This window comes from Oryctolagus cuniculus, chromosome 5, assembly GCF_051225735.1.
Source record: "Oryctolagus cuniculus isolate XC-2025 breed Fujian yellow rabbit chromosome 5, ASM5122573v1, whole genome shotgun sequence".
NCBI lineage: Eukaryota > Metazoa > Chordata > Mammalia > Lagomorpha > Leporidae > Oryctolagus > Oryctolagus cuniculus.
Genome location: NC_142871.1, coordinates 137,203,077 through 137,228,881, shown reverse-complemented (window position 1 = coordinate 137,228,881; position 25,805 = coordinate 137,203,077). Strand labels below are relative to the sequence as shown.

The window sequence follows — 25,805 nt, the reverse complement described above, 5'->3', positions numbered from 1 at the left end:
CGGCGCCGCAGGCGGAGGATTAACCAAGTGAGCCACGGCACCAGCCCCTCATTATAACCCTTTAAAATAGAGCTGGTAATAGAATTTCCAGCAGTCCCTTTATTCTGTTATGCCTTGTTCATCTGTGATGGGGATCACTAAGATTTGTAATGCAAAATGTGCAAATAGAGAAAGCAATTGGAAGTGATGCATGGATATTCATATATATTTAAAGGTGTAAACGTTAAATATTTATACTCTTGAACTTCAATTAAATTATGGATTTTTATTAAAAGTTACCTATTTTAATAATAGGAGCAAATTAGATGTAATTTACTGACTTCTGTGAGCAGATTTTGTGGTTACATGATGCCTGTTGTTCATTTCATATTAGCCTAAACATTGCAATAATATTTATTAGTCCCTAAAATGTAAATAAATGAAAATGTGAGGATTAAGGCCTTCTGGCATCAGGATCTGATTTCTACAGTGTGTCAAGAGGAAGGAGCACAGAGCAGGTGAGTGGCCTGGAATCTCCTGGCTGTGTCTGTCTGATGTCTGATGTGAGTAGACAGCACTGTGGGAGATGTAATCAGTGCATCATCTCATCACGTGTCCACAGACACTTTCTGAGAGCACTGCAGTCTGTTCTGGCCCTCTAGGATTTGAACCAAATGGGTGATTTCTTTTTATTATTTGATAGAATCTAGATTTCAGTGAAATGGTGGGGCAGCGAAGCAGGATGTGGCCTTCTAATTTTGGGGAAAACTTGGATAATAGTATGTGAAATTTGTCATTTTTCTATTTCCCATAAACTGTCTGACCTTTTGGTACTATCTGGGAGGATGAGAAGAAAAACACCAACTGTGATGCTTCGTCACATCACCTGTATACATCGTATTGGGCCAGTATGAAAAAAAAAATGCTTCTACCTGTATTTAATAATTTGTTAAACTTTAGTGAAGCAAATGTTTTACATATAGTTTTATAATTATTGTTTTCTTTTTGTTAAAATCAGACATTGAAATAACCCATAAAATACATTTTTATGGTAACCTGTATTTCACAGTGGAGTTTAAAAAATGCTAAGCCTTTCATTTATTAATATCTACAAATGAATAAAAAGCAGTTGTTATTTAAAAAAAATTCCAATGAAAATGCAGGGAATGTCAGACAGTATATAAACATAAACCCAACTATGCTTTCTACAAGAAAACCACAACTCAGTATACCTGAGGAAAATGAAATGTTAAGTGACTACTTTTCCTCTTTCTCAGGAAACAAAGAGCACAGGACATTTCTTAAATTTCTTAAAAATTATGTTCTGTATATAAAGAGAATCGAAAATGAATCTTGATGTGAATGGAAGGGGAGAGGGAGTGGGAAAGGGGAGGGTTGCGGGTGGGAGGGACGTTATGGGGGGGAAGCCATTGTAATCCATAAGCCGTACTTTGGAAATTTATATTCATTAAATAAAAGTTAAAAAAAAATTATGTTCAGATAATCTGTATCAACATGTACATCACTCAGTAAGTACTTTTCAAATTGATCAGAAAAAATATATTGTGTATGTATAAACTTGCTATGTCAAATCTTTGTTTAAAAAAACTGGTTTAGGCCAGCGCCTCAGCCCAATAGGCTAATCCTCCACCTGCGGTGCCGGCACACCAGGTTCTAGTCCCCGTCGGGGCTCCGGATTCTGTCCCAGTTGCCCCTCCTCCAGGCCAGCTCTCTGCTATGGCCCGGAAGTGCAGTGGAGGATGGTCCAAGTGCTTGGGCCCTGCACCCCATGGGAGACCGGGAGAAGCACCTGGCTCCTGCTTTTGGATCAGTGCGGTGCGCCAGCTGCAGCGTGCCGGCCGCAGCGGCCACTGAAGGGTGAACCAACGGCAAAGGAAGACCTTTCTCTCTGTCTCTCTCTCACTGTCCACTCTGCCTGTCAAAAAAAAAAAAAAACTGGTTTACTTATGTCTGTACACTGAAAGCATTTTCCCGTTGAAATAAGCTAGAAACAGAAAGACAAATACCTCATATTTTTGCTCATAGGAGACTGAAAATAATTCAATCAGAATACAAATGGTGATAAACTAAGGAGTGAAAGGAATGGAAGGAGTTTGAATTTTTTTTATAAAAGGAAGGTAGGCTTGGTTTATTAATTGCAACAACTACATTATATGAATATGCATATTAATAATAATAATAGGGGGAACTGGGTGTGGTTTGTGGATTGTGACCAACATATATACTAATATGAAATGTTAATAATTGGGAAAGTCAGGTTGATGTATATCGGAACTCTTTATACTACTTCACACTATTGGTATGGTAAATGTAAAACTCTTCTGAATATAAAGGTTAAAAAAGTAAATGTAAAGGAAAAAGCTACACACAATATATTCTCTGACTCAAATGAAAACAAGTTAGGAACCAAGGACAAAGGTTTCTGGAAAATTTCCAAATATTAGGAAATAAAATAATATATTTCAAAGTAACACATTGTCCTTAAAGGAAATTTAAAAAGAAAAATAGTTTTGTACCCAATTGACATGTAAACCCAGTATATCAGAATGTTTCAGTTTTGTTAGCCACTATTTAGGAGCTTAATAAATAATTGCACTTAATTCCTACTTGAGAAACAAAGGAATGCCTTTACCTACATCCATCCTTCCATCTAAGCAAGAATTATTTATTAAGTTATAATAAAACCTAAAAAAATGAATCAAATTTCTTGGTAAATAATGAAACCATGGAAAAATAGGCAATAAATATTTAAACTAATTAAAAGACCAGTACCCCAAAAGAGAACATTAAATTGAAAAAGATCAGAAGAGAAATAATAAAGCTCAAAGTAAAAATTATTGATATGTAAAGCAGAAAAATAATAGAAAAAGAAATCAGAAGTGGTAAAGGATGTAAAGAAACCAAAAGGCATGTTTCATATACAAATAGAGATAAATACACCTTGATAAAAATAATATTGACTATTAAAAGATTAAATACTTCATTTAAAAGGCTATCTCAATGAACAAAAAGTATGAATAAGAGAGCTGAAATAAGAAATCAGGACATTAATAGACTTGGACTCACCTGGTAATATCCAATACAATCTGGTGGACGAAAATTTTACTACTCCATACATATTTGTGAATGACCACAAAAGTGGTCAAGATATGGCCTCAAGTGTGTATGGGACGTTCTCGAGCATAGATTACATACTATAAACAAATTTCAGTAACACTAAAAAAAATTAAATCATATATATTCTATGACAAAATGGAATTAAATTGGAATTTGGCATCAAAGAAATTGGAGACCATAAATATTTGGAAAGTAAATCACATTCTGAGAAACTTATTTATCAAGGAGGAAATCACAAGGAAAATTAGAAGTTTAAATTGTTGTTTAATTGTATATACTTACAAAGTATAGTGTTAAGTTTAAATAACTATACAATTTGGAATGATGAAATCTGAATAATCATTTCCCTCTCCTTGTGATTACTTTATGAATAAAGCCTTTCAACTACTCTATTCTATTTGTTCAGAAAACATAATAAATTATTATGAACTTAATCACCCTACTGTATTATGGAATAATAGAACTTATTCTGTCTACTGAACAATGTTTTGATACCTATTATCCATCTTCTCTCCTTTCCACCCTCTAGCATTCACTGTTCTACATTTAAATAAAATTTTCTTCATTCAGGTTTCTTTCATTCTTTCTGTCCTTGTCTGGATTTAACAGCGTAGCAATTTTGGTATCCCTATTTCATTTTTGGAGCGTTTTGAGAATAACTGATATTAGATTTTCCTCAAGAAGTTGAAAGTTCTCAGCAATGAAGCCATTTGATCTTGGGTTTTTCTAAGTTGGGAGAATTTTTGTTACTGACTCAAGATTATTATTCATTGATCTGCCTAGATTTTCTATGTCTTCATGGTTCAATTTTGATAAATGATGTGGTTCTGTAATTTTATCCATTTTCTTTCAAGTTTTAATATTATTAACATTTAGTTATTCATAATCAACTCTAACAATTCCTTGGCTTTCTGTGTTATTGTCTAACATCTCATTTTAACATCTGATTTTATTTGTGCCTTCTTTTTCTTGGTTACTCTAACTAAAGGGTTATCAACTTTATCTGTGTTTTCAAAAATCAAATTGTCAGATCTCAGATGCCTGAATAGTGTTGCCCTGCACTCATCAAAACAACAAAGAATGTGCTTGCAAAAGACCGACTGAAGGAAAACTTCGGTGAAGAAGTAATGGGAACCCTAACAGCACAGTGCCTTCAAAATTCAACATAGGGCTTACTGCAACTCCTAACCAAGCTCTGTAGCTGGGACATTTCCAGGACTTGAACTGGTGCCCATATGGGATGTCTGGATTGCAGATGGTGGCTTAACCCACCAGATCACAATGCCGGCCCCATGATACCTTGACTTTTAAGCATACTACAAATCTATAGTAATTAATACATCATGATGCTATTATAAAAACAGATACAGTAGATCTATAGAACAGATTAGAAAACCCATAAATTAATTTGTATACACAGATAAATAGATTTTTGACTAAGATACCAATAATATGCTTTGGGGACACAATATTCTTTGAATAAATGATGCTGAACATCACATATTTCATGTTTTCTCTTATTTGTGGTTGTTTATATAGAGAGGATAAAAATTGTTTGAATGTCAGATAATTTGATATATGGTTATAAATATTGCTTCACTGAATCATATCATGTAAATGACCACATATGCTTGTTGTACATATTAAAAAATTAAATGGACAAGGGGGAATAGTTAGGTCTCTTTGGGTGCTAGTAATGCTTTGTTCTTAATTTGTGTGTTGGTTATGAGGCTGATCAGATGACAAAACAATCTCAACGATCTCTACATTTATGTGTGTTTCTTGATTTGTATACTGTATTTTAAAAAAATGTTAAAAATCAAACTAAAGATTGATCAAAAGCCAAAATGTAAAAGCTGAAAACATGAAATTGCTAGAAGCAGACATATGGGAACACCTCAAAACATTTGTGTACTCAATGAGTTTTTGGAAATAACCTCAAAAGTATAAGCAGAAAAGCAAAACTAGATGAATAAGATTTAATTAATCAGAAGCTTCAGAACAGCAAAGGAATCAACAGAATATAAGACATCAAGCAGAATAAGAAAAATATTTGCAGGCTACTTAACTAACAAGTGATTAATATCCTGAATATAAACCATCTCAAAAAAAAAAAACTCAACAATAATATAACAAACAAATCAAAGACATGGGCAAAGGACTCAGTAGACAATTCTAAGTTTAAATGCAATTATCCAACAGATACATAAAAAAAATACTAAATATCACTACCCATCAGGGAAATACAAATTAAAACCACAATGAGAAATCACCTTACTTACTACTGTTAGAATGACTATCATTAAAAATATAGAAAGTAACAAATAGTGGTGAGAATGTAGAGAAAAGAGAACTCATACTATGTTGGTGTGACTCTAAATTAGCACAGCCACTGTGAAAAACAATTTGGAGATTACCCAAAAAGGTAGAACTAGAACTTCCATATGAATCATTGAAACCACCAGTGAGTCAATATCTGAAGGACATGAAATCATTGTATCAAAGAGATACCTGCCCCACCATGTTTAGTGAAGCCCTGTTCACCTTAGCCAAGATACACAGTCAACCAATATATCCATCATCCAAAGAATGAATAAAGAAAATATACACACTGTGGGATATTTTTCATCTATGAGAAAGAACAAAATATTGGGTGCTGATGCTGTGGCATTGCTGGTAAAGGCAATGCCTGCATTCTATATGGGCGCCAGTTAAAGTCACAGTTGCTCCACTTCCGATCCAGCTCTCTGCTGATGAGCCTGGGAAAGCAGAAGAAGATGGCCCAAGTACTTGGGCCCCTGCATCTCTCTTGCTCTAGCTATCATTCTCTCTCTCTCTCTTCATTCTCACTCTTGCTTTCTGCCTCTCTCTGTCTCTCTAATATGTATTACAAATAATGAATAAATCTTTTAAAAAGAAGAATGAAATCTTGTCATTTGCTGTAAAATAGAAGGAAATGGAGGACAGTTAACTAAAATAAACCAGGCACAGAAAGACAGTTACCACATGTTTTCCCCATATGTGGGATCTTATAAAACAAAAACCTCAATCTGAACACAGAAATATCGGATACTTGAGACTGGGTTGAGGCAGGGAGTGTGGATAGAAGAAGTTTGCATAAGAAACACCAAATCAGAATCAGATGAAAGGAATAAATGCCTACTGTTACACACATAGAAGGGAGAATGAAGGTCATGATAGTGTGGCCCCTTTTGATAAAACAAATAGAAGAAAGAAGCTCTTGGCCTCCAATTAAAGTGTTGTAAATAAGTACAAATGTTTTGATCATTACAGTTGTATACAAGCATTGAAATACCAAGCTGTTGTCCAAGAAATGTACATTTCTTATTAATAAAAGTTTTAAATAATATATAAAGCAATCAGTAAGCAATTAACAAAGTGATAGGAGTTCCTACCTATCAGTGTTATCCTTGAATATAAATGGATTACATCCATGAGTAAAAGATATATGAGTTTTCTAAAAGAATAAATATACAAGACCAAACTCTGCTGCCTACCAGAAATTCACTTCACAATTAAGACACATATAAGCTGAATGTGAAGGATTGGAGGAAGACATTTTATGCAAGTGGGAACCAAAATTGAGCAGGAGTAGCAATAATTACATCTAATAAACCAAACTTAAACTGTAAATAGAGACAAAGAAGGGCCTTATATATTATTGTGAAAGGATTGTTTCAGCAATGAGATACAACACCAGATCATTCAAATACAAAGCAAATATCATTAGATGTAAAGTAAGATACAATAGTAGTTGGGGGGTTTCAGCACCCCACTGTCATTAAAAGACAGATCATCTGGACAGAAAATCTAGAAGGACACATCTGAGTAGAATCATACTATACAGAAAATGGATCTAATAAGCATTTATAGAACATTTCACTCAACAGCTGCAAAACACACATTTTTCTCATAAGCACATAATATTTTCCAGGAAAAGCCATGTGTTAGGTTATAAATTTAAAAAATCACACCCTGTATCTTCTCAGACCACAGTGGAATAAATGAATCAACAATAAGATGAACAAAGGGAAATTTACAATACTCATAAGTTGAAAAACATGCCCATTAATGACCAATAGATCACTCAGGAAATTAAGAATGAAATAAAATTTTTGAAATAAAATGTAAATTCAGTCACAGAGCATTAAATTCTGTGAGCTAGAGCAAAGGCAATATGCAGTGTGAAGTCTAAGTCAATAACTCCATCATTAACAATTCATTATGCACCTCAGGGACTTAGAAAACAACAGTCTAAAATTAGCAGAAGGCAATAAATAATATAGTTCATGACAGAAATAAATGAAACTGAGATTAAAAATAGCATAAAAGATAAACAAAATTAAACTATTGGATTTTTTTTGAAAAAAAGACAAACTTTTACCAAGCTAACAAAGACAAAAAAAAAGGAAAAACAATATCAGATATGAAAAAGGAGACATTGCAACTGATACTACTGAAACACAAGGAATCACAAGAAATTTATAGGAACCACCACATACCAACAATTTGAATAAATACATAAAAATCCCTGGATATGTACAACTTACCAAGATATAATCAAGGAAATGCAGAAAATTGAAACCAATCAAGTACCAGAAACAAGATGAAGCATAGCTAAAAGTCTCTCATCAAGGAAAATCCCAGGACCTCATGGCTTTAAGTTGAATTCTACATTAATATTTAAGGAAGAACTAACTCCACTGCTTAAGTGTTATAAAATATTAAAAAGAGTGGGACTGCCATATTATATTTTAAAAGACCAACATTATTTTGATATCAAAAAGAAACAAATGCACATATAAGAAACAGATAATTAAAAATCATCTGCAGTGAATGTTGATGAAGAATTCTTAACACAACATTATCAAACTGAATCCAAAAGTACATCAAAAGGTTATACATCATGATCAAGTAGGATTCATCCTGGTGAAATAAGGAACATTTCCAACCAATGAGCATAATAAATCACAGCAACAGAAGAAGTATAAAAGTCATCCTCTCAATAGATACAGAAACAGTGTCTGTTAACATTCAACATCCACTCAGGGTTAGAAACTCTTGAAAAATTGTATTTTGAAGCAACATGTCAAAATAATAAATATTTTATATGACAAACTCACAATCAATATGCAGAATGCAGAAAAGCTAAAAGCATTTCCACTAAGATCTGGAAGATGACAAGAATGTCTGCTTTCACCACTCCTACTCAATGTAGTATTGAAAATCTTAGAGTGGTTTCGGAAAACAAAGAAATAAAGGACACTGAAATTAGAAGGGGAGAAATAAAAAATATCCAAGCTTACAAATGACTTTATACATTGAAAAAATATACTCCACCAAAAAAACTGTTAGAACTGATAATTGAATTCAGTAAGTTGTGGTATGCAAAATCAACAACCAGAAAATTATACAATTTTTATACACCATTAGCGATCTTATTGAAAGGAAAATAACAAAAGTAATTCCATTCACAGTATTTAGGAATAAATTCTAAAAAAGTGAAAGATCTTGACATTGAAAATTACAAGACATTTGTAGAGGGCATAAAATATGGAAAGTGGGCAGGTGTTTGGGTAGCATTTGACACCATTTTGGATGCATGCATCTCCTGTATTAAAGTCCCTTGGTTTGATCCTTTCTCAATTCCTAATTCCAGCTTCTGCTAGGGTGCACTCTGAGAAGTGTAGCAGGATGGCTCAAACGTGGACCACTACCAGCCATGTGGGAGACCAGAATTAAGTTCTTGGCTCCTGTCTTTGGATTGGCCCAGTTCCAGCTGTTGCAAGTATTTGGGGACTGAATCATCAGATGGGAGATTTTTCTGTGTCTGTCATTATCTCTTTCTCTCTCTCTTTCAGAAATAAAAATAATAAAAATGCTTTTAAATGGAAAGGTAAACCATGTTCATAGATTAGAAGAATTAATAATGTTAACTATCCAAAGCAATCTACAGACTTGATACTATTCCTTATAATATCAATGACATTCTTTACTGAAATATAGAAGACTGTTCTAAAGTTCATATAGAACCACAAAAGTCACAGAACTACCAAAGCAATCTTAAGGGAAAAAATTAAGCTGGATGAATCACTATACCTGATTGTGCAGTATATCACAAAGTTCTAGTAATTAAAACAGCATAGTACTAGCATAAACACTGATAATTAGATTGATTAAACAGACTAGATAACCTAAAAGTCAAGGCATGTACAAATAGCCAAATAAATGCACTGAGAACATACATTGGAGAAATTATAGTCTAATCTTCAGTGCTGTCAAAACGCGATACACAGGGGCTGGCACTGTAGCACAGTGGGTTAAAGCCCCAGCCTGCACCACCAGCATCCCATATGGGCACCAATTTCGAGTCTAATTGCTCCACTTCTGATCCAGCTCCCTGATAAGTCACCTGAGAAAGCAGCAGAGGATGGCAAAAGTGTTTATGCCCCTGCACCCATGTGGGAGACCTGGAAGAAGCTCCCGGCTCCTGGCTTCAGACAGCCTCAGCTCTGGCAGTTGCTACCATTTGGGGAGTGAACTAGAAGATGCAATTAACTCTGTCTTTCAAATAAAGAAAACAAATCTTTAAAAATGGAAAAAAAAAACCTAGATATACATATTATAGAAATGAAAGTAGATTCTCTCTCACTATATTAAAAATCAACTCAAGATGGATCAAAGACCTAAATATAACACCTGAAACTATTAAATTTCTAGAAGAAAACATAAAGGAAATGCTTCAAGGAACCAGCTCTGTGGCATAACTGGTAAAGCCGTCGCCTGCAGTGCCGGCATTCCATATGAGCACCAGTTCAAGTCCATAGCTCTCTGCTATGGCCTGGGAAAGTAGTAGAAGATGGCCCAAGTCTTTGGGCCCTTTACCCACGTGGGAGAACTGGAGGAAGCTCAGAGCTCCTGGCTTCAGATCGGCGCAGCTCTGGCCATTGCGGCCATTTGGGGAGTGAACCAGTGGATAGAAGACCTCTCTCTCTCTCTGCCTCTTGTTCTCTCTCTGTGTAACTCCAACTTTCAAATAAATAAATAAATCTTAAAAATATTCAGACATTTCTGCACAGCCTAAGAAACAATCACCATAGTTAAGAGACAACTAACAGAAGAAAATATTTGCAAGTTATTTATCTAACATAGTATTTTTTTAACTTTTATTTAATGAATATAAATTTCCAAAGTACAGCTTATGGAGTACAATGGCTTCCCCCCCATAACTTCCCTCCCACCCGCAACCCTCCCCTTCCCCGCTCCCTCTCCCCTTCCATTCACATCAAGATTCATTTTCAATTCTCTTTATATACAGAAGATCGGTTTAGCATATATTAAGTAAAGATTTCAACAGTTTGCACCCACATAGAAACACAAAGTGAAAAATACTGTGAGTACTAGTTATAGCATTAAATCACAATGTACAGCACATTAAGGACAGAGATCCTACATGAGGAGTAAGTGCACAGTGACTCCTGTTGTTGACTTTACAAATTGACACTCTTGTTTATGGCCTCAGTAATCACCCTAGGCTCTTGTCATGAGCTGCCAAGGCTAAGGAAGCCTTTTGAGTTCACCGACTCTGATCATATTTAGACAAGGTCGTAGTCAAAGTGGAAGTTCTCTCCTCCCTTCAGAGAAAGGTACCTCCTTCTTTGATGACCTGTTCTGTATATGTTTGTTGGAAATTTTATTTCTCCTTTTGAGGAATGTGTATTCAGTTTCCTTGTTTGTTTATTATCTACTTTTCTTGTTCTGTTATTGTTGTTGAAGTTTTTTTATTTCCTTGCATATTCTGTATATTAGGTCATCTAACATAGTATTAATATACAGAATATACAAGGAAATAAAAAAACTTCAACAACAGTAACAGAACAAGAAAAGTAGATAGATGACCTGTTCATCTAACATAGTATTAATATACAGAATATATAAGGAAATAAAAATATAATAAAAAATAATAAAAAACTTCAACAACAGTAACAAAACAAGAAAAGTAGATAAGAAACAAGCAAGGAAACTGAATAAACATTTCTCAAAAGGAGAAATAAAATTTCCAACAAACATATGAAAAAATGTTCAATATCACTAGCCATCAGGGAACTGCAAATCAAAACTACAAAAAGATAACATCTCACCCTACTTATTCTAGCTATTACACTATGAATAGAAAGTAGCAAATGCTGACAAGAATATGGAAAAAGGTGTACTCCCAAAACTGGTAGTGAGATGTAAATTAGTATAGCAGCCATAAAAATACATGAAGATTCCTTTAAAAACTAGAAATAAAATTGCCATATGATCCAGCAATCTTACTACTAGGTATATATCTAAAAGTCATGAAATCATTGTATCAGAAAGATAGCTGCTCCACCATGTTTAATATAGCACTATTCATAGTAGTCAAGATATGTAATCAATCAGGGTTAATGAGAAGATAAAGCAAATGTTTTATATAATTTATATATTTATTTTACATATTCTATATATAATGGAATATAATCCAGTCATAAAAAGAATGGAATCCTGTCATTTTTAGCAAAATGAATGGAGGTGAAAGACATGAAGTGAAACATGCCAGACACAGAAACATAAATGTCAGACATTCTCCCTTATAGGTGGAAACTAAAACAGCTCAATCTGAACATAGAACAGCAATTACAGAGGCTGGGCTGGGAAGGGGATGGGGACTGTGAGAAGGCTGGATAATGTGTATTGAATCAGAGTATTATAGAAGAAATAAGCTGCTAGTGTTACACAGCATAGTGGGGTGACTGACGTTCACAGTGAACTATTCTACATTCTGTGAGCAAATAGAATGGAGGACCTCCAAAGCTCCAACCATAAAGGAAAGCAAAAGAAGGAAATGTTAGTTACTCTCATTGGATCAGTACACATGTATGCATATATTGAAAAGCCACACTTTGATACAAAAATATTTTCAATTACTGTTAAGTTAAAAAGCCTAAAGTCATTTCATTGAACTTCTAAATTGTTTTTTAGTATGTATCTATTTGTACTCTGATCTCCATTATTTACTTCCCTCTACCAATATTGGCTTTGTATTGTTCTTGCTTTTTTATTTACTTGGGATGCATCTATTAGGTTGTTTATTTGCAATAGTTTTTTTTGCAAATTTTTATTAAATAAAAATACTTAATTTTAAAATGGTCTTATGTACAATTTATTGACATTATTTTGGAAACCTACCTGAAATGATAACACGTTTTGGAAAATAATTAATCAATCCTGGCACAAGACAATCTGATATAAGTGCTGATTGCGGTAAATGTCCCTGTTAGTCCTGCTTTTGTCCTATCAAAGCATTTTGGTATATTATGCTTCCATTTTTTACCTTTCCAATAAAGTTATTGCTACTTTGATTTTTCTCAAAAGCATGTTGTTTTATTTCCATGTATTTTTGTAATTTCTGTGTTTACAAAAAATTTGTAATTTTTGTAATTTCTAAAGTTTCTCTTTGCATTTATTCTTTGTTATGTTGTGATATGAAAAGATGCATAATGTTATTTTATTTATTTTAATTTATTGACCATTTTTTATGGTTTATCCTTGAGAACATTCTTTGGGCTGATGAAATGAATCTATATTCTGAGGTTGATCAGTGAAATATATAATGTTGCTCAGGTACAGTTGACATGTAGTATAATTTTCGATGTGGAATTTTGGTCTGTATGATCTGATAAAGTTGGGGGTGGTAAAGTATAAAGCATATTTAGAACTGGAAGGAAATTTACTAAAAAATATAACATATCAATGTTTGAGGATGTACCCAAAGTAAGCTTATAGGAAAATTTATAGCTAATAATTTTAATGATAAGATGATACTCAATAATCCAATTTTCCTCCCTAAGAACTGAGAAAAGTAAGAGCAAAATTATCCTAAAGGGAGTAACATGAAGAAAATAATAGAATTTATTTTTTTACAAACAAAATAGGCAATTATTTAACAACACAAAGAAGGATATCCTTATATTTGTAACAATATGTATGAAACTGGAGGATATTATACCAAGTTTAATAAGCTAGACACAGAATGACAAATGCTATATGATTTTAATAACTTGAATTTTAAAAATGTTGAAGTCATGGAAAGAGAGAGTAGAAGAGTAGTTAACAGGGACTAGGGATTGAAGAGAATAAGGGGAAGAAAGGGTACAAATTTTCAGATAGAATGTGAGAAAGTTTTGGGAATCTGTTTTACAGATGTGGTAATGATTTTGCTAATTCGTTTGGGATAAACATTGTGCAATATACACTTATATCAAATTATTACATTATGTACTTCTTTTTCATGAGTACTTTAGGAATATAGTGATTCTTCCCATCATACCCGCCCTTCCAGCACCAATCCCAAGCCAACTCCTCCTCCCTCTCTCGTCTCCAGTCCCAATCTCCATTAAGAAAAAAAAAAAAAAAACACGAAAAAAACAGTTCCTTGACAGTCAAGACAAGGACTATTCAGGTCATTGCTTCTCAAAGTGTCAATTTTGTTTCTGTAGATATCCTTTTAGGTGCTCTGACCAGGGAGAACACATAGTATTTGGCCTTTGAGACTGGCTTATTTCACTAAGTATGATGTTTTCCAGATTTATCCATTTTGTTGAAAATGACTACTTTTTCATTTTATTTACCTCTGTGTAGTATTTGATAGAGTATATATCCCATAATTTCTTATCCAATTTAAAGTTGACAGGCATTTAGGTTGATTATGTCTTAGCTATTGTGAAATGAGCTACAATAAACATGGGAGTGCAGATAGCTGTTTTATTTGCTGATTTAAATTCCTTTGGGTAAATTCTCAGGAGTGGGATGGCTGGGTCACATGGTAGGTCTATATTCATATTTCTGAGGTATCTCCAAACTGACTTCCATAGTGGTTTTATCATTTTACATTCCCAACAACAGTGGATTAGGGTACCCTTTTCCCCACATCCTTGACAGCATTTGTTGTTTGTTAATTTCTGTATGAGAGCCATTCTAACTGGGATGAGGTGAAACCTTATTGTGGTTTAGATTTGCATTTCCCTGATGGCTAGTGAACCTGAACATTTTTTCATATGTCTGTTAGCCATCGGATTTCCTCTTTGGAAAAATGTCTGTTAAAGTCATTGGCCCATTTCTTAACTGTTGATCTCTTTACATATTCTGGTTATTAATCCTTTATCAGTTGCATTAGGATGGCTACACCAGCTCTCTTTTTGATTTTGTAGGCATAGGATATCTTTTTCCATCCTTTCACTTTAAGACTTTGTGCATCTTTGCAGGCAGCAAATAGATGGGTTTTGCTTTTTCTTCCATTGAGCCAGTCTGTGTCTTTTAACTGGAGAGTTAAGGCCATTTACATTGAAGGTTACTAGTGATAAGAAATTACTTTGCCCTGACATTTTTCCATAAATATTCCTATTGTTTACTTTGGATTTCCTTTGCACTTTTACTGGGAACTATCCTTCCTTACCTTCTTCCATAGTGATGATCATGTTTCTGTGTTTCTGTGTACAACACATCCTTAAGCATCTTCTACAGGACTGGACCAGTGGTGACAAATTCTTTCAGTTTCTGTTTGTCATAGAATGTCTCTATTTTACCTTCAACGATAAATGAGAGCTTTGCAGGGTGTAGTATTCAGAGTTGATTTTTTTTCTTTTAAGATTTGGACTATATCTTGCCATTCTCTCCTAGCCTTTAAGGTCTCTGATGAGAAGCCCAAGGTGAGTCTAATTGGAGATCCTCTGAAAGTAATCTGGTGTTTCATGCACATTTTAGAATCTTTTCTTTATGTTTTACTGTGGAGGGTTTTATTACATGTGTCATGGTGAAGATCTTTTCTGGTCATATCCATTAGGAGTTCAACGTGATTCCTATATTTAGATTTGCATTTCCTTCTTCAAATTGGGAAAGTTTTCTGTTATTATTTCACTAAAAAGGCCTTCCATTACTAGAACCCATATATTAGGTTGTTTGATACTATCTTGTTTATTCCCAACAGTGTTTTTCAGTTGTCTAATTTCTACTTCCTGTGTTTGCTCTGGCAGTATAATTTCCTGTACTTAGTCTTATACATCAGATATTATTTCTTCTGCTTCAGTGATTTTGTTGTTATGGTTCTCTACTGTGTTTTTATTAGTTCTATTGAATTTTTCATTCCTAAGGTTTCATTTTGATTTCTCTGTAAGTTCTTAATTTCAAGGGAGAAATTTTCTCTAATGTCATGAATGGATTTCATTAGTTCATGCATTTGGTTCTAATTACTTCTAAGTAATCCTATGATAAATTTTTTGAATTCCATTTCTGGCATGTCTTTAGTCCATCATCTTCAGAATCTGGTATTGAGGTGTTGTACTCTTTTGAGGGTGTCATGTTGTCTTCTTCATTTTTCTTGTTTCTTAGATTGGTGCATTTGTTATTTGGGGGATACTTATTGTTTTCTTCTTTGGAAGCTCTTGGCTGGTGGGGTAATAAGTTGTGCACATCTTTGCCCCGTACATAGGTCCACTGTGTTCCTTCAATTAACATAGAGTTTCCTCTGCTGTTTTGACACTAACTCTTCCCTGCGAAGGCACTTTATCCACTTCTTTAAAACTGTCTTGGCAGAGCCAAGGTGGTGGAATAGTGAGGGTGTGCACGGATAGTCCGGGAAAAGATAGTTTAATAAAAGTGGAGTTACTGTAGTCTCATGGAAAGGCTCAGGAAAAAAAAATGCAGAGCAAACTCTTCCGAATCTAGTAGATGTGACACAGAGGACCTACGGGGAGAGCAAGGACGCCCACGGCTCAGAAGCCCAGCAGTGGAGTCTGCGCACTAGCGCAGGAAGGGGAGGTGATACAAAAACCTCGATAACCTGAGACATTGGCGGGGAAAGAGCAGAAAGAGCCTAGAGGGAACGAGGCTTGAAGCTCCGCTGGAAAAAGTTCACCAGGCTGACTGGAGGAGAGAAAAAAATGAATAAATAAGGGGAACCTGCATGGACGCGAGCCTCTCTCTCTCCACTCACCTTACAAAGCCGAGCAAGACAAAGAGCAGGCACCATTTTGGACTGAGGTAAAGCGGCGCCCGCCATCAGCCAAGCAGAAAAACCTGACTCTGGTGGGGAGAAATAACAGGAGGTTAGGACTTAGTGAAGGTGTGGAACTAATTAAATGAGACTGTGAAAATCTGCGGGTGGGCGAGAGAACTCACGGAGTACACGAACTCAGTAACCTTGGCAACCTGGTGGGAGACTGCAGAGAAATTTGAGACCACACTGAGGGCTGCATAGACCCTTTGTGTGATCCTTGGGGTAGAGCAGACGAATACCCACAGGGGCCAGATTTCATACATCGACTACCCTCAATTCCGCTCAGCTGTGTGGAATTACTTCCCTCTGAGTCAAAAAAAAAGAGAGAGAGAGAGAGAGAGAGAACAAGCTGGGTGAGTTACCTTTGGCACACCCTTAACCCTGAAGAACCAAAAAAGAGCTCTCTGTTCACACACATCACTGCCTCTAAGGATCCATCAAAAGCAGACATTCCACTTAATCTAGAGTCACAGTATAAGGAGAAAAACCAGTAGAGCAAAGAAACACAAGAATATCTCCACAATTCCAAACAACAAATACAGAAACCGAGGAAACAGGAACAAGACACTATGATGCCCCCAAATGAATAAGAAACCCAATTCAAGATTATGAAACTGATGATATAGAAGAAATGCAAGATATGGATCTCAAAAAATTGATAAAAACATTAAGAAGTTCTCAAAAACAAATTCTGAACTACAGAAATCCTTACTGGACAGGATAGAAAATCTCTCATGCGAAAATGAAATATTAAGGAGGAATCAAAATGAAATGAAGCAACTAGTAGAACATGAAACTGTGATAGTGACAAGAAATCATAATGAAATGAAGAATTCAATAGATCAAATGACAAACACATTAGAGAGCCTTAAAAACAGAGTCAGTGAAGCAGAAGAGAGAATATTGGACTTAGAAGACAGAGAACAGGAAAGTATACAGTCAAACCAAAGTAAAGAAGAGGAAAATAGAAATCTAAAAAATATTGTTGGGAATCTACAGGATACTATTAAAAAACCCAGCATTCGGGTTCTAGGAGTTCCTGAAGGCATGGAGAGAGAGAAAGGATTAGAAGGCCTTTTTAGTGAGATAGTAACAGAAAATTTCCCGGGTTTGGAGAAGGACAGAGACATCCTAGTACAGGAAGCTCATAGAACCCCTAATAAACATGTCAAAAAGAGATCCTTACACAACATGTTTTAATGAAACTCACCACAGTGATACGTAAAGAAAAGATCCTAAAATATGCAAGAGATAAATGTGAGATTACTCTCAGAGGATCTCTAATTAGACTCATAGCACACTTCTCATCAGAAACCCTACAGGCTAGAAGGGAATGGCGAGATATAGCCCAGGTACTAAGAGAGAAAAACTGCCAGCCCAGAATATTATATCCTGCAGAGCTCTCATTTGTGAATGAAGGTGAAATAAAGACATTTCACAGCAAACAGAAATGGAAAGAATTTGTTGCCACTCGTCCAGCCCTGGAAAAAATGCTTAAAGATGTGCTACACACAGAAACAGAGAAACACGGTCATCAATATGAAAGAAGGTAAAGGAAGAAAACCTACCAGTAAAACATCACAGGAAGCTCAAAGCATATGCTAGCAAATATCTTTGGGAAAATGTCAGGACAAAGTTACTACTTATCAATAGTCACATTGAACGTTAATGGACTCAACTCTCCAATTAAAAGGTACAGACTGGCTGAATGGATTAAGGAACAAAATCCATCTATTTGCAGCCTACAAGAAACACATATTTCCAACAAGGATGCATGCAGACTGAAAGTGAAAAGTTGGAAAAAAAATATCCATGCAAAAACAAACAAAAAAACTGGCATAGCCATATTAATATCAACAAAATAAATTTTAACACAAAAACTGGTAAGAGAGACAAAGAGGGGTACTATACAATGATTAAGGGTTCAATTAAACAGGAAGATATAACTATTATCAATGTATATGCACCTAATTACAGGGCACCAATTTATTTAAAAGATATGTCAAGGGACTTAAAGGGAGACTTAGATTCCAATACAATAGTACTGGGGGACTTCATTACTCCACTCTCAGAAACAGACAGATGAACCAGACAAAAGATCAACACAAAAACATCAGATTTAATTGACACTATTGCCCAAATAGATATAACAGATATCTATAGAACTTTTCATCCTACAGTTAAAGAATTTACATTCTTCTCAGCAGTACATGGAACCTTCTCTAGGACTGACCACATACCAGGCCGTAAAGCAAGTCTCAGCAAATTTAAAAGAATTAGAATCATACCATGCAGCTTCTCAGACCACAGGGGAAAGAAATTGCAAATCAGAGAAGAAATAAACAGGATTTAATAAAAAAAAATTACAAAAAATCAACCAAGTAAAGAGCTGGTTTTTTGAAAAAATAAACAAAATTGACACCCCATTGGCCCAACTAACTAAAAAAGAAAAGACCCAAATCAATAAAATCAGAGATGAAAAATGAAAGGTAACAACAGACACCACAGAAATAAAAAGAATCATCAGAAATTGCTACAAAGACTTGTATGCCAGCAAACAGGGAAATCTATCAGAAATGGAGAGATTCCTGGACACATGCAACCTACCTAAATTGAACCAGGAAGAGATAGAAAACCTAAATAGACAGAAATTGAAACAGTAATAAAGGCCCTCCCAACAAAGAAAAGCCCAGGACCAGATGGATTCACTGATGAATTCTACCAGACATTTAAAGAACTAACTCCAGTTCTTCTCAAACTATTCAGAACAATCGAAAAAGAGGGAATCCTCCCAAATTCTTTCTATGAAGACAGCATCACCTTAATCCCTAAGCCAAAGAAAGAAGCAGCATTGAAAGAAAATTACAGACCAATTACCCTGATGAACATAGACGCAAAAATCCTCAATAAAATGTGCAACAACACATCAGAAAGATCATCCACCCAGACCAAGTGGGATTTATCCCTGGTATACAATGTTTTAAAATCAATCAATGTGATACACCACATTAACAGACTGCAGAAGAAAAACCTTATGATTATCTCAATAGATGCAGAGAAAGCATTTGATAAAATACAACACCCTTTCATGATGAAAACTCTAAGCAAACTGGGTTTGGAAGGAACATTCCTCAATACAATCAAAGCAATTTATGAAAAACGCATGGGAAGTATCCTATTGAATGGGGAAAAGTTGGAAGCATTTCCACTGAGATCTAGTACCAGACAGGGATGCCCACTCTCACCACTGCTATTCAACATAGTTCTGGAAGTTTTAGCCAGAGCTGTCAGCAAACAAAAAGAAATTAAAGGGATACAAATTGGGAAGGAAGAAGTCAAACTATCCCTCTTTGCAGACGATATGATTCTTTATTTCGGGGATCCAAAGAACTCTACTAAGAGACTATTGGAACTCATTGAAGAGTTTGGTAAAGTAGCAGGATATAAAATCAATGCACAAAATTCAACTTCCTTTGTATACTCAGGCAATGCCACCTCTGAAAAAGAACTGCTAAGATCAATCCCATTTACAATAGCTACAAAAACAATCAAATACCTTGGAATAAACTTAACCAAGGACGTTAAAGGACTCTACGATGAAAATTACAAAATCTTAAAGAAAGAAATAGAAGAGGATACCAAGAAATGGAAAAATCTTCCATGCTCATGGATTGGAAGAATCAATATCATCAATATCATCAAATTGGAATAAACTTAACCAAGGACGTTAAAGATCTCTACGATGAAAATTACAAAACCTTAAAGAAAGAAATAGAGGAGGATACCAAGAAATGGAAAAATCTTCCATGCTCATGGATTGGAACAATCAACATCATCAAAATGTCCATTCTCCCAAAAGCAATTTATAGATTCAATGTGATAGCAATCAAGATACCAAAGACATTCTTCTCAGATCAAGAAAAAATGATGCTGAAATTCATATGGGGACACAGGAGACCTCAAATAGCTAAAGCAATTTTGTACAAAAAAAAAAAAAGCTGGAGGCATCACAATACCAGATTTCAGGACATACTACAGGGCAGTTGTAATCAAACAGCATGGTACTGGTACAGAAACAGATGGATAGACCAGTGGAACAGCATAGAAAAAAAAAAAAAAAAACAGAAATCAACCCAAACATCTACAGCCAACTTATATTTGATAAAGGATCTAAAACCAATTCCCAGAGCAAGTATAGGGTATTCAATAAATGGTGCTGGGAAAACTGGATTTCCATGTGCAGAAACATGAAGCAAGACCCCTACCTTTCACCTTACACAAAAATCTACTCTACATGGATTAAAGACCTAATTCTACGACCCGACACCATCAAATTATTAGAGAGCATTGGAAAAACCCTGCAAGATATAGGTACCGGCAAAGACTTCTTGGAAAAGAACTCGGAGGCACAGGCAGTCAAAGCCAAAATTAACTATTAGTATTCCATAAAATTGAGAAGTTTCTGTACTGCAAAAGAAAAATTCAAGAAAGTGAAGAGGCAACCGACAGAATGGGAAAAAATATTTTCAAACTATGCTACAGATAAAGGGTTAATAACCAGAATCTAAAAAGAGATCAAGAAAATCCACAACATCAAAACAAACAACCCACTTAAGAGATGGGCCAAGGACACAATAAATATTTTTCAAAAGAGGACAAAATGGCCAACAGACACATGCAAAAATGTTCAAGAACACTAGCAATCAGGGAAATGCAAATCAAAACCACAATGAGGTTTCACCTCACCCCAGTTAGAGTGGCTACATACAGAAATCTACCAATGAGAGATGCTGGTGAGCATGTGGGGAAAAAGAGACACTAACCCACTATTGGTGGGAATACAAACTGGTTAAGCCACTATGGAAATCAGTCTGGAGGTTCTTCAGAAACCTGAATATAGCCCTACCATACAACCCAGCCATCCCACTCCTTGGAATTTTCCGAAGGAAATTAAATTGGCAAACAAAAAAGTGGTCTGCACCTTAATGTTTATTGCAGCTCAATTCACAATAGCTAAAACCTGGAATCAACCTAAATGTCCATCAACAGTAGACTGGATAAAGAAATTATGGGACAAGTACTCTATAGAATACTATACAGCAGTCAAAAATAATGAAATCTGGTCATTTGCAACAAAATGGAGGAATCTGGAAAACATCATGCTGATTGAAATAAGCCAGTCCCATAGGGACAAATATCATATGTTCTCCCTGATCGGTGACAATTAACAGAGTACCAAAAAGGAAACCTGTTAAAATGAAATGGGCACTATGAGAAACGGTGACTTGATCAGCCCTTGCCCTGACTGTTGATGAACAACTTAATAATTTATCCCTTTTAGTATTTTTTGGTTGTTCTACTTAATACTATTGGATGAATTCTGTAATTAATACACAGTTATTCTTAAGTGTTAAAACTTAACTGAAAAGTGATCCCTGTTAAATACAAGAGTAAGAATAAGAGAGGGAGGAGATGTACAATTTGGTACATGCTCAGTGATACAAAGTGATCAATTTCTGTTCACAGTTGTTCATAATGATAGGACTAAGAGTCAAAGGGATCACATAAACAAGACTGGTGTCTGAAAATACTAACCAATAGAAAAAAAAAAAAAGGAGAGAAAGATCCAACATGGGAAGCGGGATACACAGCAGACTCATAGAATGGCGGATATCCTAAAGAATACTCTGGCTTCAGAATCAACCCTTAAGTCATTTGGATCTGACTGAAGAGCCCATGAGAGTATTTCAGGCATGGAAAGCCAAGACACTCTTGAAAAAAAAAAAAAGAGGACCTAAACAAAAGATCTCTGCGAGTGAGATCCCAGTAGAAAGAACGGGCCATCAAAAAAGGAGGTACTTTCTCTGAAGGGAGGAGAGAACTTCCACTTTACTATGACCTTGTCTAAATATGAACAGCATCGGCAAACTCAAAAGGCTTCCATGGTGTTGGCTACTCATGACAGGAGCCTAGGGTGATTACTGATACCATAAACTAGAGTGTCAATTTGTTAAGTCAACAACAGGAGTCACTGTGCACTTACTCCTCATGTAGGATCTCTGTCCTTAATGTGTGGTACCTTGTGATTTAATGCTATGAGTAGTACTCAGATAGTATTTTTCACTTTGTGCTTCTGTGTGGGTGCAAACTGTTGAAATCTTTACTTAATATATACTAAATTGATCTTCTGTATATAAAGAGAATTAAAAATGAATCTTGATGTGAATGGAAGGAGAGAGGGAGCAGGAGAGGGGAGGGTTGCGGGTTGAGGGAAGTTATGGGGGGGAGGAGAAGCCATTGTAATCCATAAGCTGTACTTTGAAAATTTATATTCATTAAATAAAAGCTTAAAGAAAACTATCCCTTCGGCCGGCGCCACGACTCACTAGGCTAATCCTCTGCCTGCGGTGCCAGCACCGCGGGTTTGAGTCCCGGTCGGGATGCCCGATTCTGTCCCGGTTGCTCCTCTCCAGTCCAGCTCTCTGCTGTGGCCCAGGAAGGCAGTGGAGGATGGTCCAAGTCATTTCACCCTGCACCCACATGGGAGACCGGGAGGAAGCACATGGCTCCTGGCTTCAGATCGGCACTGCACACAGGTCATAGCAGCCATTGGGGGGTGAACCAGCAGAAGGAATTCAATGTAGTTCCTGGATACAATTCCATGACTATAATGATATTCCCTCCCTCTCTCTCATCCTCACTCCTCGTCGCTCTCCCTCTCTTTTTTTTATATTTTTAGATCAAATTTTAATTAATAATTAATTAATTAATTATAGTGTTTACAGTCAAGGGAACAATACTCCACTAAATAGAGATAAAATATCCCAGTTCAATGGGAATATAGACAAGGGCTATAAATAATAATAAAATGGAAAGATGATCATTTCACCCACTTATAGTAAATTTTAAAATAAAACCAGTTGTCTAAAACTATAGTAGCATAACACTTAACAGGTGGTTTGACAAAGATAGAGGAAAGTGTTTGTTAAAAATATATCTGCAACAATAGATCCAGGCATCTTTTCCTTGTTTTTTTCCTTTTTAAATTTAACTCCCAGATATAAGGGAGAACATGCAGTATTTGTCTATGTGGGTTGGCTTATTTCACTCAAAATGATGTAGTTTTGCCTTAGCTTCCAGCAATCTTACTACTGAGCATGTACCCACAAGATATGAACATATTGTATTTTCTATTAGTAGAGAACAGATTTATATATTTAATAGTATGATGATAATCAAACTTTCCTCCCTTCCCTCTCCCTCACCTAATTCCCCTACTTCCCTCCCTTTTTCATTAATTTTTGCAGAGATATAATTTTAATCCACAATATAATCCCAGGCTTTTAAACCACTGTATAATCACATAATCATATGAGTATGTTATATAAAGAGATACTTGCACCATCATATTTATAGCAGCACTGTTTAAAATAATCAAAAGATGAAACCAACCAATATTTCCATCATTATTTATGGATAAAGAAAATGTGGTATATATGTGTATACAATGGAATATTATTCAGGTATAAAAAGAACAATAAAATTCTACCATTTGCTTCACAATGGATGCAGATTTGGCTTTAAAGAACACTCAGATCAGAATAAATAAGGCATTGTGATTAGAACCAAAAGAATCTTTGCAAAAGTAAATAGAATAATAAATGCCATCATATTTGGGGGGAGTTTTAAAATTGAAATATTATTCCTGTGTATGCCTTGAAGTAGAATAGAATAGTTAGTTGTATGAGGCCCCTGAGGGAGAGAGGTTACCTGCTGTTAGGAGGGAAGTGGTGGGGATGGGAACCTGTCTTAGAGGATAAGCAAGGGCAGCATGATACCAATCTACGACAGCAGAAAACTGAAGGGACAAAGTGATAGGTGACCAGGAATGTGCATTTGTTCTGAGAAGAAAATAATATTTTCATCAATGTGCATACAGAAAATAGTTATTCTTAAAGCTCATGTTTTATCCCTTTGTTCAGTGCTAAAATCTCCCCCATAACTTCTCCCTGATGTGATCAAGCTCCACAGAATCTCAAGAAAGAGAAAAATCTCTTCCTTTTGTAAAGGCATATTTTGGGGGCATTTAAATTAGTTATAACCAAGGATAATAAGAAACATTTTATATTTGAACTTGAACACATTGATTTTAACACAATGAAGACACTGAATTTGCAATTGATACAAGGTATTCTTAATACTGCTGATCAATGCACAGTCACACATCTCATCAAATTGATAGTCCTTTATGTATTTAAAAGTAGAACAACTTCACATCTCATTAAAATTACTTTCCATAAGTTAAATATTTCCATTTTATAACTGTTCTTCCTACATTAGAGCTGTAGACATTGCATAACTCTGAATACTATAACCTTTTGTCCTTAACAATATTGGTTCTCTTTGCTTAATTCAGTGTCTGTTTCTGTGCCAAAATATATGTATCTGTAAATTCACCCATTTAGAAACTTACCTTTTTCTTTGAATTCTGCAGAAATGCCTTGATAAAACAAAATTAGTACCATGATTAGGTGAACTACTGGAAGAATCTTGCATGAATTGGCCATAATGGAGTTATGATGTGAAAAGATAACTCTGGAGATGTTTTGGTCAATTCATGTAATTTGAATGCAGTCAATCTCTTCACTTCTTTGCTGCAAGTAAACCAGAGAATCATGACTCAGATCAAGTTTCTGTAGGAAAGTTATACCCCTCCCCTACTACTTCCAAGGACATGGAGGAAAGATGCTGACTCAAGTTGTACCTTGGTGAGTAACTGAGGACAGAGTTGGTGGAGTCAAGCTTCCCTACAGGGTAATGGTGAGCTTTGAGTGGGACAACCTCACCTGACCACAGCTTGGCTCTTGTCCTCTCATCCTTCTATAAGGGGACTGAGAAGCTAAAAATATGTTATTCCTGATCATTATGAAATTTGTTTGAATAAAATTTCGAGACGATTTTTAATGAGTGATTTACCTGAGGGGAAGAGCTACAGGGATGAAAATGGACTTACAATGTTTTCACCACACAAAAGAAAAGTGTTCCTGGTAGACAGACAATGAGGGGGGAACGGAAGTATGTGGCAATAGTAAAGAGACCTTGGAATGGATCCAAACAAATAGAAATAGAGACAGACATGTTCTCAAGAACAGAGTGTGAGGGAAATCCCAATACTTAAGGTTTTATAGGATTATGGACTAGAATCTTGAAGGTTTTCTAACTGTGAAGGAAATAAATTAAAATCAGTTGAATAAATCATCAGGACAAATGACATTAACTAAAAGTTTCCCTATATTCCTTGTTTTCTCTATTGACCTTAGGTCCTTCATAAACCCTCCTGTTTCTCTCTCTCTCTCTCTCTCCCTCTCTCTCTCTCTCTCACACACACACACACACTCTCACACCCCAACACTACCCTTAAACTATTCCATGATAAAAATTTCTTAATTTACCTGTCTTAATTTCAGCTGAAAAAATATGAGGTTCAAATGGAACAATGAATATGTCTTTACTTAGAAATTTCTTCTATTATCTGGAAGTGCAGTTGTCTGCTACATGCACTGTAACCAACAGGAATATGAAAGTTGTA

At 35.4% G+C, this 25,805-nt stretch overlaps 1 long non-coding RNA gene across 2 annotated transcripts in view; it reads right to left on the bottom strand.

The window, feature by feature from the left end:
* The window catches only part of LOC149126697 (uncharacterized), a 55,173-nt gene extending 29,368 nt beyond the window's left edge, over nucleotides 1-25,805 (bottom strand). For both annotated transcript variants that reach the window (XR_016233463.1, XR_016233464.1), the window contains exons 1-2: nucleotides 25,669-25,805; nucleotides 24,690-24,870 (exon numbers count right to left, since the gene is read on the bottom strand). This is a non-coding gene — a long non-coding RNA (uncharacterized LOC149126697). The remainder of the gene's footprint in view (nucleotides 1-24,689; nucleotides 24,871-25,668) is intronic.